Source organism: Oncorhynchus keta, chromosome 18 (assembly GCF_023373465.1).
Source record: "Oncorhynchus keta strain PuntledgeMale-10-30-2019 chromosome 18, Oket_V2, whole genome shotgun sequence".
Lineage (NCBI taxonomy): Eukaryota > Metazoa > Chordata > Actinopteri > Salmoniformes > Salmonidae > Oncorhynchus > Oncorhynchus keta.
Genome location: NC_068438.1, coordinates 46,628,204 through 46,641,262, shown reverse-complemented (window position 1 = coordinate 46,641,262; position 13,059 = coordinate 46,628,204). Strand labels below are relative to the sequence as shown.

Genomic DNA, 13,059 nt, shown 5'->3' with positions numbered 1-13,059 from the left:
AGAGAGAGAGAGAGAGAGAGAGAGAGAGAGAGAGAGAGAGAGAGAGAGAGAGAGAGAGAGAGAGAGAGAGAGAGAGAGAGAGAGAGAGAGAGAGAGAGAGAGAGAGAGAGAGAGAGAGAGAGAGAGAGAGAGGGAGAGAGAGAGCGAGAGAGAGGGAGAGAGAGAGAGGGAGAGAGAGAGAGAGAGACAGAGAGAGAGGGATAGAGAGAGAGAGGGAGAGAGAGAGAGAGAGAGAGAGGGAGTGGATGATTCTGGTCGTCTTCTATCAGCTGTACGTGGTACTAAACATTTCATAATGGCAGATGTCTGTCCATTTTTTTTTATAGACAACCTATCTCACTGGTACACAGCAGGCCAATGAGAGGTGAATTATGGGTAGTAAACTAATCCAATGCAGTTTTGTCAGAAGTGTTCCTGATCAGTACGACACAGACTGGCTCTGAGACAGATAGTCTATGAAAATAAACGGGTCAGAAGAAACCAGTCTACAGTTTGGATGAATAGGTAAATTATTAGTCTTGGAGAAGTCAAATTGCAGAGGGAGATTTGGAGAGAGAAATACAGAGGGATGGAGAGAGATACAGAGAGGGAGGGAAGAGAGACTGAGAGGGAGAGAGAGAGAGAGAGAGACCGAGAGAGAGGGACGAGAGAGAGAGGAGGGAAGAGAGAGAGACTGAGAAGGAGGGAAGAGAGAGAGACTGAGAAGGAGGGAAGAGAGAGAGACGGAGGGGGAGGGAAGAGAGAGATGGAGAAGGAGGGAAGAGAGAGAGACGAAGAGGAGGGAGGAAGAGGAGAGGGAAGAGAGAGAGATGGAGAAGGAGGGAAGAGAGAGAGATGGAGAAGGAGGGAAGAGAGAGAGACGAAGAGGAGGGAAGAGAGAGAGACGGAGAGGGAGGGAAGAGAGAGAGACGGAGAAGGAGGGAAGAGAGAGAGACTGAGAAGGAGGGAAGAGAGAGGCGGAGAGGAGGCAAGAGAGAGAGACAGAGAGGGAGGGAAGAGAGAGAGAGAGGGAGGGAAGAGAGACAGAGGTGAATAAAAAAAATGGTCCTTCAGTATCCAGCTGGAATGAAAACAGTGCTGACTGCCAGGATGGAAAATCACTCTCTCCTGTCTCCCCTTCTCTACTTTACCTCATTTACCCTCCCTCATCTCTCTACACTCCCTCACTCTCCTCTCTCCTCTCCTTCACACTCTCTCCTCTCTCCTCTCCTTAACCCTCTTCTTCACCCTCTCGCCCTCTCTCCTCTCCTTCACTCTCCCTCTCTCCTCTCCTTCACACTCTCTCCCTCTCACCTCTCCTTTTACTCTCTCCCTCGCTCCTCTTCTTCATACTCTCTCCCTCTCTCCTCTTCATCACCCTCTCTCCCTCTCTCCTCTTCTTCATACTCTCTCCCTCTCTCCTCTCCTTCACACTCTCTCCCTCTCTCCTCTTCATCACCCTCTCTCCTCTTCTTCATACTCTCTCCCTCTCTCCTCTCCTTCACACTCTCTCCCTCTCTCCCCTCCTTCACTCTCCCTCTCTCCCTCTCTCCCTCCTTCACAGTCTCTCGCTCTCTCCTCTCCTTCACTCTCCCTCTCTCCCATCCTTCACACTCTCTCCCTCTCACCTCTCCTTTTACTCTCTCCCTCGCTCCTCCTCTTCATACTCTCTCCCTCGCCACCTATCCTTCACACTCTCCCTCTCTCCTCTCCTTCACACTCTCCCTCTCTCCTCTCCTTCACACTTTCTCCCACTCTCCTCATCATCACCCTCTCTCCCTCTCTCCTCTTCTTCATACTCTCTCCCCCTCTCCTCTCCTTCACACTCTCTCCTCTCTCCTCTCCTTCACCCTCTTCTTCACCCCCTCGCCCTCTCTCCACTCCTTCACTCTCCCTCTCTCCTCTCCTTCACACTCTCTCCCTCTCACCTCTCCTTTTACTCTCTCCCTCGCTCCTCCTCTTCATACTCTCTCCCTCGCCACCTCTCCTTCACACTCTCCCTCTTTCCTCTACTTCACACTCTCTCCCTCTCTCCTCTTCATCACCATCTCTCCCTCTCTCCTCTTCTTCATACTCTCTCCCTCTCTCCTCTCCTTCACACTCTCTCCCTCGACACCTCTTCTTCACCCTCTCTCCCTCTCTCCTCTTCTTCATACTCTCCTCCTCTCTCCTCTCCTTCACACTCTCTCACTCTCTCACCTCCTTCACTCTCCCTCTCTCCTCTCCTTCACAGTCTCTCCCTCTCTCCTCTCCTTCACCCTCTCTCTCTCCCTCTCTCCTCTCCTTCACCTTCTCTCCCTCTCTCCTCTCCTTCACTCGCCCTCTCTCCTCTCCTTCACTCTCCCTCTCTCCTCTCCTTCACTCTCCCTCTCTCCTCTCTTCCCTCTCTCTCTCCTTCATAGTCTCCTCTTCTTCACCCTCTCTCCCTCTCTCTTCTTCTTCACAGTCTCTCCCTCTCTCTTATTCTTCACAGTCTCTCCCTCCTCCTTCACTCTCCCTCTCTCCTCTCCTTCACAGTCTCTCCCTCTCTCCTCTCCTTCACCCTCTCTCCCTCTCTCCTCTCCTTCACCCTCTCTCCCTCTCTCCTCTCCTTTACACTCTCTCCCTCTCTCCTCTCCTTCACCTTCTCTTCCTCTCTCCTCTCCTTCACTCTCACTCTCTCCTCTCCTTCACTCTCCCTCTCTCCTCTCCTTCACATTCTGTCCCTCTCACCTCTCCTTTTACTCTCTCCCTCGCCACCTCTCCTTCACACTCTCTCACTCTCTCACCTCCTTCACTCTCCCTCTCTCCTCTCCTTCACACTCTCTCCCTCTCTCCTCTTCATCACACTCTCTCATCTCCTTCACCCTCTCTCCTTCTCTCCTCTCCTTCACCCTCTCTCCTTCTCTCCTCTTCATCACACTCTCTCCCTCTCTCCTCTCCTTCACAGTCTCTCCTCTCTCCTCTCCTTCACCCTCTCTCCCTCTCTCCTCTTCATCACACTCTCTCACCCTCTCTTCTCCTTCACAGTCTCTCCTCTCTCCTCTCATTCACCCTCTCTCCCTCTCCCCTCTTCATCACACTCTCTCCCTCTCTCCTCTCCTTCATACTCTTCTCCTCTCTCCTCTCCTTCATACTATTCTCCTCTCTCCTCTCCTTCACACTCTCTCCCTCTCTCCTCTCCTTCATAGTCTCTCCTCTCTCCTCTCCTTCACACTCTCTCCCTCTCTCTTCTGCTTCACAGTCTCTCCCTCTATCTTATTCTTCACAGTCTCTCCCTCTTTCCTCTTCATCACCCTCTCTCCCTCTCTCCTCTCCTACACCCTCTCTCCTTCTCTACTCTTCATCACACTATCTCCCTCTCTCCTCTCCTTCACTGTCTGTCCTCTCTCCTCTCCTTCACCCTCTCTCCTCTTCATCACACTCTCTCCCTCTCTCTTCTCCTTCATAGTCTCTCCTCTCTCCTCTCCTTCACACTCTCTCCCTCTCTCTTCTCCTTCATAGTCTCTCCTCTCTCCTCTCCTTCACACTCTCTCCCTCTCTCCTCTCCTTCACACTCTCTCCCACTCCTCTCTCTTTCTCTGTTCCAATCATTTTCTGTTCTGCCTCTTCTTCTCTCCCTGTCATTTCATCCCCTTGACCTCTCTTTCTGTCCTCTTACATCGTTACTATACCTTCCCTCTCTGCTATTTTCTTCTCGTATCCTTCTGATGTTATATATTGATCATAACAAATGTTCTCCTTTCCACACATTTCTGTTTGTCATTCATCCTGTCCTCTCCCCTCTCCACCCTGTCCTCTCCCCTCTCCATCCTGTCCTCTCCCCTTTCCATTCTGTCCTCTCCCAACTCCATCCTGTCCTCTCACGTCTCCATCCTGTCCTCACCCCTCTCCACACTGTCCTCTCCCCTCTCCATCCTGTCCTCCCCTCTCCATCCCCCTCTCCATACTGTCACCACCTCTCCTTGCATCTCACCCCCCCCCCCCCGCCTCCCGCCTCCTTCCTCTCATCCCCTGATCGAGTAAAGGTTGTATATCTGATATCCTGGCCAGCCGGCGGTGAAATGTGACTCCCCCAGCATCTGTTCTCTTGCGCCTTGCTGCTGTAGCCACAGTCAGTGCCCTTTAACCTCTTGCATTACTGTCTGTCTGTCTGTCTGTCTCTCACTCTCTCTGTCTCTCTGTCTGTCTGTCTGTCTGTCTGTCTCTCTGTCTGTCTGTCTGTCTGTCTGTCTGTCTGTCTGTCTGTCTGTCTGTCTGTCTGTCACTCTCTCTGTCTGTCTGTCTGTCTGTCTGTCTGTCTGTCTGTCTGTCTGTCTGTCTGTCTGTCTGTCTGTCTGTCTGTCTGTCTGTCTGTCTGTCTGTCTGTCTGTCTGTCTGTCTGTCTCTGTCTGTCTGTCTGTCTGTCTGTCTGTCTGTCTGTCTGTCTGTCTGTCTGTCTGTCTGTCTGTCTGTCTGTCTGTCTGTCTGTCTGTCTGTCTGTCTGTCTGTCTGTCTGTCTGTCTGTCTGTCTGTCTGTCTGTCTCTCACTTTCTCTGTCAGTCTGTATGTCTGTCCTCTGTTATTACATCTCCACAGCCATTACCTTCTCAGCCCTATAAGTGGGCATTTAGGAAAGCAGAGAGGACTACATTACCCAGCGAGTGATTGCAGTGTTTCAGAGTACTCCCAGTAGAGTACCCTTTCTGTTTGCAGTTTGAATGGTTCTGGTATATCTCCAATGTGAAATCCAACACATTAAAAATGGTTGCCCATGAAGTAAACATGAGGCTATGATTGATGGAGGTTAAGTTAAAATGGTAGTGGCTAATTTTCAATATGTGGAACTCAATAGTTTACACTTTGTGAAGCTTATATTCCCCTCTCTCTCTTCCTTCCTTCCTTCTCTCCATATTCCTTTTCAGAAGTGGACATTGAGAGAGAAAAGCTACTTGTCCTTCTTACGTCAAGTCATTTCCTCCAGTATTCATTGAATGGTTGAACATCACTTTCTCCCCTCTGTCTGTGAAAACCTGACAAAAATACGCCGTTTCTATGTCAAACAGTTGTGTTATATTTATATTTTATATTTCAGTCTTCTGTGATGTAGATAATGTGCAATACCAAGAAACAAACTCAAAGTGTGACACATTTCAACTCTATATCTGACCTGGTACAGGTGTCTTCTTTTCTTTAAGCCTATAACCATGTGTGTGAGGTGTAGACTGGTGTTTCAAAGTAGATTTGTTTAAGTCTACCAAGAAACATCTGTGATTCGGCCCACTGCAGTAAATTCAGGTATCTTTCTCCCTCTCTCTTTTCCCACGTTCACCCTCCCTCTCCCCACTTTCTCCCTCCCTCCCTCCCTCCCCCTCCTTCTCCCTCTCTCCCTCTCTCCCTCTCTCTCTCTCTCTCTCTCCCTCCCCCTCCCTCTCCTTTCTCTCTCTCTCTCTCTCTCTCTCTCTCTCTCTCTCTCTCTCTCTCTCCTTCTCCCTTTCTCTCTCTCTCTCTCTCTCTCTCTCTCTCTCTCTCTCTCTCTCTCTCTCTTCTCCCTTTCTCTCTCTCTCTTTCTCCCTTGCTCTCGCTCTGGAGTAATTTAAGGTGAAGAAATGACTTCCAACTAAGCATTTTCCTTCCCCCTATCCATTTTTCTTGTTCACTGTTTCTCGTTCTTTCTTTCTTTCTTTCTTTCTTTCTTTCTTTCTCGATCTCTCTCTCACACAGAACACAGTAACAGAACATGCTATACACAGCCAGGTTACTCTGTTTTCAGATTGTTAGAATCTTTCGACTGTTTGGATGTAAGCGTGGTTATAGGTTCTATGGTGCTATACACAGCCAGTAACCATGGTGATAGGTTCTATAATATATAATAATAATAATAATATATGCCATTTAGCTGACGCTTTTATCCAAAGCGACTTACAGTCATGTGTGCATACATTCTACGTATGGGTGGTCCCGGGAATCGAACCCACTACCCTGGCGTTACAAGCGCCATGCTCTACCAAATGAGCCACAGAAGACACCATTCTATGGTGCTATACACAGCCAGTAACCATGGTGATAGGTTCTATGGTGCTGTACACAGCCAGAACCGTGGTGATAGGTTCTATGGTGCTATACACAGCCAGTGACCGTGGTGATAGGTTCTATGGTGCTATACACAGCCAGTAACCGTGGTGATAGGTTCTATGGTGCTATACACAGCCAGTAACCGTGGTGATAGGTTCTATGGTGCTATACACTGCCAGTAACCGTGGTGATAGGTTCTATGGTGCTATACACTGCCAGTAACCGTGGTGATAGGTTCTATGGTGCTATACACAGCCAGTAACCGTGGTGATAGGTTCTATGGTGCTATACACAGCCAGTAACCGTGGTGATAGGTTCTATGGTGCTATACACAGCCAGTAACCGTGGTGATAGGTTCTATGGTGCTATACACAGCCAGTAACCGTGGTGATAGGTTCTATGGTGCTATACACAGCCAGTAACCGTGGTGATAGGTTCTATGGTGCTATACACAGCCAGTAACCGTGGTGATAGGTTCTATAACCGTGGTGCTATACACAGCCAGTAACCGTGGTGATATGTTCTATGGTGCTATACACAGCCAGTAACCGTGGTGATAGGTTCTATGGTGCTATACACAGCCAGTAACCGTGGTGATAGGTTCTATGGTGCTATACACAGCCAGTAACCGTGGTGATAGGTTCTATGGTGCTATACACAGCCAGTAACCGTGGTGATAGGTTCTATGGTGCTATACACAGCCAGTAACCGTGGTGATAGGTTCTATGGTGCTATACACAGCCAGTAACCGTGGTGATAGGTTCTATGGTGCTATACACAGCCAGTAACCGTGGTGATAGGTTCTATGGTGCTATACACAGCCAGTAACCGTGGTGATAGGTTCTATGGTGCTATACACAGCCAGTAACCGTGGTGATAGGTTCTATGGTGCTATACACACCCAGTAACCGTGGTGATAGGTTCTATGGTGCTATACACAGCCAGTAACCGTGGTGATAGGTTCTATGGTGCTATACACAGCCAGGTCACCCGTGATACAAGTCAGTATTTGACGTCCATCCATGTCTGAGGACGTTGGGAGATGAGGTGGAAACCGGCCACTAGGGGGCAACAGTGAGCGCTGTGACCTTCAAGTAGGTTTCAGTTTTTCTAGGGCGTTGTGAACGGGGACGACCAATGGTTGTAAACATCTGCCTCCAATTCCAAAGGGTGAAAGTTCAAATCCAGTGACAGAAAAGATTCATACAGTTCATTTAGAGCTCATGCCTAAAATTAACACTTCAAAAATGTTACGTATTACAAACATGGATGAAGGTCTAATTTTGAATTGTGACTGTAAGATCTGGTTGGCTGTACATACTCAGCTCTGAGACCCTACAGCTGAACTTCAGCAGATTGTGTTACCCAGGAGCCTGGCTCCTCCCCACGTCCCTGTTATTCCTGGACAACTCTTCATTAGTGTAAAATAATCCTGGGTTAGGCTGGCGGAGTGGGCCCGTTTTAGCAGCAGGTTATCACATGATCAAGATGGATGTCTCTGAAGAGAGTGACACATGAGCATAAAGGGACAATAATTTGACTATCGTACACACAGACTACAACGCTGTGAGATAAAACACCAACATGTGGGTTTGTAGTGTAGTTTTGGGCTGGTGTGTGTGTGTGTGTGTGTGTGTGTGTGTGTGTGTGTGTGTGTGTGTGTGTGTGTGTGTGTGTGTGTGTATGCGTGTGTGTGTGCGTAATCATATGTGTGCACGATTAGCGTGTTAGCCTGTCTGAACATACAGCATTAGGCTCAGCCAGCCAGAGTCCCTCCGGTCATTAACGTAGCTATCTGGTGTAACGGGATGATGGTGGTTCAGTATAGTAACATCTTCAGCCTGTGGCAATGGGAAATGGGTCTATCCATGATTCATTCATAAGATGCTTATTGATGAGTCCTTTAGGAATATATTCCCTACACATAAGAGTCATTCTTCAACAGTCCCATCCACCTCAGAGAATCAGTCACCGTTTGGTCTCGATTGACAGTACGAGCTTTCAAAACACGATATGAACATCACCTGGCGATGAAGATGAAGATGAAGATGAAGAGGGGTGATAAATGGCATCCACACAAGTCTGTCTGTTGGAGCCCCGGTCTACTGAAGTCATGTTAGCATATTTTCAAAATCCTGTGCTCACAGGGCGTTGAAGTGTCGATGTTGTCCCCCCAGATGCTGAGTGACAGCAGTCAGCCAGGCAAGGAGCGTCATTCTGCCTCCTGGCCTCTCCTACCGCTTCAGGCAGGTTTGATTTGTGAGCTTAGGAGCTTAGCTTGCTTTATCTTTGCTTGTGTGTTCTATAGATGTGTGTTCTATAGCTGTGTGTTCTACATAGCTGTGTGTTCTATATAGCTGTGTGTTCTATAGCTGTGTGTTCTATATAGCTGTGTGTTCTTTAGCTATGTGTTCTATATAGCTGTGTGTTCTATACAGCTGTGTGTTCTATAGCTGTGTGTTCTATATAGCTGTGTGTTCTATAGCTGTGTGTTCTATAACTGTGTGTTCTATATAGCTGTGTGTTCTATAGCTGTGTGTTCTATAGCTGTGTGTTCTATATAGCTGTGTGTTCTATAGCTGTGTGTTCTATAACTGTGTGTTCTATATAGCTGTGTGTTCTATAGCTGTGTGTTCTATAGCTGTGTGTTCTATATAACTGTGTGTTCTATATAGCTGTGTGTTCTATATAGCTGTGTGTGCTTATATAGCTGTGTGTTCTATATAGCTGTGTGTTCTATAGCTGTGTGTTCTATATAGCTGTGTGTTCTATATAGCTGTGTGTTCTATATAGCTGTGTGTTCTATATAGCTGTGTGTTCTATAGCTGTGTGTTCTATATAGCTGTGTGTTCTATATAGCTGTGTGTTCTATATAGCTGTGTGTTCTATATAGCTGTGTGTTCTATAGCTGTGTGTTCTATATAGCTGTGTGTTCTATAGCTGTGTGTTCTATATAGCTGTGTGTTCTATATAGCTGTGTGTTCTAAATAGGTGTGTGTTCTAGTGAGCTGTGTGTTCTATAGAGCTGTGTGTTCTATAGCTGTGTGTTCTATGTAGCTGTGTGTTCTATAGCTGTGTGTTCTATAGCTGTGTGTTCTATAACTGTGTGTTCTATATAGCTGTGTGTTCTATAGCTGTGTGTTCTATATAGCTGTGTGTTCTATATAGCTGTGTGTTCTTATATAGCTGTGTGTTCTATATAGCTGTGTGTTCTATAGCTGTGTGTTCTATAGCTGTGTGTTCTATATAGCTGTGTGTTCTATAGCTGTGTGTTCTATAGCTGTGTGTTCTATAACTGTGTGTTCTATATAGCTGTGTGTTCTATAGCTGTGTGTTCTATAGCTGTGTGTTCTATATAGCTGTGTGTTCTATAGCTGTGTGTTCTATATAGCTGTGTGTTCTATATAGCTGTGTGTTCTATATAGCTGTGTGTTCTATAGCTGTGTGTTCTATATAGCTGTGTGTTCTATATAGCTGTGTGTTCTATAGCTGTGTGTTCTATAGCTGTGTGTTCTATATAGCTGTGTGTTCTATAGAGCTGTGTGTTCTATAGCTGTGTGTTCTATATAGCTGTGTGTTCTATAGCTGTGTGTTCTATATAGCTGTGTGTTCTATATAGCTGTGTGTTCTAAATAGCTGTGTGTTCTAGTGAGCTGTGTGTTCTATTGCTGTGTGTTCTATAGCTGTGTGTTCTATAGCTGTGTGTTCTATGTAGCTGTGTGTTCTATAGCTGTGTGTTCTATATAACGGTGTGTTCTATAGCTGTGTTTTCTATAGAGCTGTGTGTTCTATAGCTGTGTGTTCTATAGCTGTGTGTTCTATATAGCTGTGTGTTCTATATAGCTGTGTGTTCTATAGCTGTGTGTTCTATAGCTGTGTGTTCTATATAGCTGTGTGTTCTATATAGCTGTGTGTTCTATAGAGCTGTGTGTTCTAAATAGCTGTGTGTTCTAGTGAGCTGTGTGTTCTATAGAGCTGTGTGTTCTATAGCTGTGTGCTCTATATAGCGGTGTGTTCTATAGCTGTGTGTTCTATATAGCTGTGTGTTCTATAGCTGTGTGTTCTATAGCTGTGTGTTCTATATAGCTGTGTGTTCTATAGAGCTGTGTGTTGTATATAGCTGTGTGTTCTATATAGCTGTGTGTTCTATAGCTGTGTGTTCTATATAGCTGTGTGTTCTATAGCTGTGTGTTCTATATAGCTGTGTGTTCTATATAGCTGTGTGTTCTATAACTGTGTGTTCTATATAGCTGTGTGTTCTATAGCTGTGTGTTCTATATAGCTGTGTGTTCTATATAGCTGTGTGTTCTATATAGCTGTGTGTTCTATATAGCTGTGTGTTCTATAGCTGTGTGTTCTATATAGCTGTGTGTTCTATATAGCTGTGTGTTCTATATAGCTGTGTGTTCTATATAGCTGTGTGTTCTATAGAGCTGTGTGTTCTAAATAGCTGTGTGTTCTAGTGAGCTGTGTGTTCTATAGAGCTGTGTGTTCTATAGCTGTGTGCTCTATATAACGGTGTGTTCTATAGCTGTGTGTTCTATATAGCTGTGTGTTCTATAGAGCTGTGTGTACCATAGCTGTGTGTTATATATAGCTGTGTGTTCTATAGCTGTGTGATCTATATAACTGTGTGTTCTATAGCTGTGTGTTCTATAGAGCTGTGTGTTCTATATAGCTGTGTGTTCTATATAGCTGTGTGTTCTATAGCTGTGTGTTCTATAAAGCTGTGTGTTCTATATAGCTGTGTGTTCTATATAGCTGTGTGTTGTATATAGCTGTGTGTTGTATATAGCTGTGTGCTCTATATAGCTGTGTGTTCTACATAACTGTGTGTTCTATAGCTGTGTGTTCTATATAACTGTGTGTTCTATAGCTGTGTGTTCTATAACTGTGTGTTCTATATAGCTGTGTGTGCTATAGCTGTGTGTTCTATATAACTGTGTGTTCTATATAGCTGTGTGTGCTTATATAGCTGTGTGTTCTATATAGCTGTGTGTTCTATAGCTGTGTGTTCTATATAGCTGTGTGTTATATAGAGCTGTGTGTGCTTATATAGCTGTGTGTTCTATATAGCTGTGTGTTCTATATAGCTGTGTGTTCTATATAGCTGTGTGTTCTATATAGCTGTGTGTTCTATAGCTGTGTGTTCTATATAGCTGTTCCTTCTCCCTCTCCCTAGAGCTGTATCCAGCTACTTTAAGTGCTCCTGGTTCCCACACGTTTATTGGCATTTCATAGCTCTCTCTGTGTGTGTGTGTGTGTGTGTGTGTGTGTGTGTGTGTGTGTGTGTGTGTGTGTGTGTGTGTGTGTGTGTGTGTGTGTGCGTGTGTGTGTGTGTGTGTGTGTGTGTGTGTGTGTGTGTGTGTGTGTGTGTGTGTGTGTGTGTGTGTGTGTGTGTGTGTGTGTGTGTGTGTGTGTGTGTATGTTCATGACTGAATCACCACCGGGAACACACAGGCCTGGGCATGTGATGAGAGACATAAGGAAGGAGGGAGCTAGGCAGAGATGGAGTGGGTTGTCTCTCACCCCTCCTTGGTGTGATAGGAGGGAGGGAGGATGATATAGTGATAGTTCATTTGGTCTTCACAGAGATCTCCTGCCATCTTTCCAATTGGTCTCAAGCCGTTCGCATGCTTCCCAGCCAAAACAGTTGGTACATATTATTATGAGGACATTTTGTGACGTTTTTGTTCATTTTGGGCTAGGTTTTCTCTGCTGTTCAGGCACACAACATTTTTCCTAGAGACCGAAGCACAGCTTTGTCAGTGATTGGTCAACAGTAGGGATTCTTTAATAAAGTCTATGTTGTCATTCAACTGGAGACAATTCATTTTCATTCAAATTTTTCCACTTGAGAAATACTGCCCCAAACATCTTAGTTAGATGTAAAATTGCGTGATTAAGATCTCTGCAAAACGTCAAAATGAACGACAGATTTCTTATCTTAGACTACTTCTGACTGTTTTGAGGAAGTGTATACTGGCTTCGGTGTCTCAAAATGGACAAGCAGTACTACTGGCGCTTTTTCCTTGTTTCTCAAGCAAATGTTTTTTAAGGGTGTATACGAGCACACTAGCGGCCAACCAAACTGGGAGGGGCCAACCAAACTGGGAGGGGCCAACCAAACTGGGAGGGCCAACGGAACTGGGACGGACCAGCTGAACTGGGAGGGGCCAACTGAACTGGGAGGGGCCAACCAAACTGGGAGGGGCCAACCAAACTGGGAGGGGCCAACGGAACTGGGAGGGGCCAACCAAACTGGGAGGGACCAGCTGAACTGGGAGGGGCCAACCAAACTGGGAGGGGCCAACCAAACTGGGAGAGGCCAACCAAACTGGGAGGGACCAGCTGAACTGGGAGGGGCCAACCAAACTGGGAGGGGCCAACCAAACTGGGAGGGACCAGCTGAACTGGGAAGCATGCTGATGCCTTTCATGTTTGACTATTTTCTTGGCCATTTGAGTCAGGTCAGGACTAGGCCTTTCAGTACTGTAGAAGAGGAAGAGGGTAAAGAGATGGAAGCAAATTATCGTTGAATTCAGCAGTGTATAGGAGAGAGTGTAGTGTAGAGGAGAGAGTGTAGTGTAGAGGAGAGAGTGTAGTGTAGAGGAGAGAGTGTAGTGTAGAGGAGAGAGTGTAGTGTAGAGGAAAGAGTGTAGTGTAGAGGGAGAGAGTGTAGTGTAGAGGAGAGAGTGTAGTGTAGAGGGAGAGAGTGTAGTGTAGAGGAGAGAGTGTAGTGTAGAGGAGAGAGTGTAGTGTAGAGGAGAGAGTGTAGTGTAGAGGAGAGAGTGTAGTGTAGAGGAAAGAGTGCCAATCTGACTGTTCCTTAATTAAAGGAGTTGTCTTTATCCTCTTTAAATATTTATCCTCTATGAATTGACCTCTATTGTTCTTTACATCTGTCCTGTCTTTGGTATCATTATTTTATCAAATCAATTCTCTGTAATTATTTTTACTTGATTAAACAAATCATGTAAATGTAATTAACTAGGAAGTCGGGGCACCAAGGAAAATCTTCAGATTACAAAGTTATAATTTTCCTAA

The 13,059-nt window shown here is 45.9% G+C and overlaps 1 protein-coding gene across 1 annotated transcript in view; it reads left to right on the top strand.

Moving 5' to 3' along the window:
• The window catches only part of LOC118382647 (muscleblind-like protein 1), a 185,046-nt gene that overhangs the window by 18,972 nt on the left and 153,015 nt on the right, over window positions 1-13,059 (top strand).